Source organism: Gracilinanus agilis, chromosome 6, assembly GCF_016433145.1.
Source record: "Gracilinanus agilis isolate LMUSP501 chromosome 6, AgileGrace, whole genome shotgun sequence".
Classification (NCBI taxonomy): domain Eukaryota; kingdom Metazoa; phylum Chordata; class Mammalia; order Didelphimorphia; family Didelphidae; genus Gracilinanus; species Gracilinanus agilis.
The window spans coordinates 38,470,227-38,471,268 of record NC_058135.1 but is presented as its reverse complement, the minus strand read 5'-3'; positions in this window follow the sequence as shown (position 1 = coordinate 38,471,268).

Genomic DNA, 1,042 nt, shown 5'->3' with positions numbered 1-1,042 from the left:
AGGGAAAAGAGAAGGGAAGGGAAGGGAAAAGGGAAGGGAAGGGAAGGGAAGGGAAGAGAAGGGAAAGGGAAAGGAAGAGAAGGGAAAGGGAAAGGAAGGGAAGGGAAAGGGAAGGGAAGGGAAAGGGAAGGGAAGGGAAGGGAAAGGAAAGGGAAGGGAAGGGAAAGGAAAGGGAAGGAAAAGGAAGCAGATTGAGAGTCATCCTAACCAAATGTTATACATATCTGGAATAAAAAATACTTTCTTTGCTTGCCCCTCCAAATGCCTTTGCTTTTTCTCCCCAACGCCTCTTTGCCTATATTTTCCCTTTACTTCAACCACCATTTTAGCCCAGTCACCAAAGAAGAATGAATCCACATTACAGCAAAATTATAAAGAATAAAACATCAAAATGATCCTGGACTCTGAGAGAAGGAAATAAACATTTTAAGTCACAGAGCTAAACTTAGAGCATCTGATGAGGTATAATCAAAAATAATGAAAATCTAGGAGGAAAGAAAATGAAGAAGAAATCGGCTTAAATTACTAAAAGGCTTTAAGTGCATGGATAAGTGATGTATTACATTAAAATGATTCCTTAAATTGTAATAATGAAAGTAAGAAAATATGTTTTTTTCTTAAAAAACAAAAGAGGTAATAAAATATTTTCTCTGCACCAAAATATCCTTTGGAAAATAAAAATAAAAATGTCCCATGTGTGTTCTTTCAAGTTGTTTTTTAAAATCTTCAAAATATACAGTCCAATCCTAAAAGCAGAGGTCCAAATACCTTTGAGAGCTACACAAACAAAAGGTTTTCTTTTTTGTTGAATTGAAGCCATCTTCTTCCTTTGAGGTTCCTATTAAGAATATCACTTCAGTTAGCACACTTTTTCACTGTCAAACAGCAGCATTGCTTGGGTTCAGAGACAAATTTATATCTCCCTGCACGACTTTAATGGAGAAAAGTGCAGCTCGGCTCTGCCTACAATTCTAGGCCTAGAACTCTGAAGATACCCATAACAACTAGGAAGGGAAAAAACGTCTCCTCATAAGACCAACTG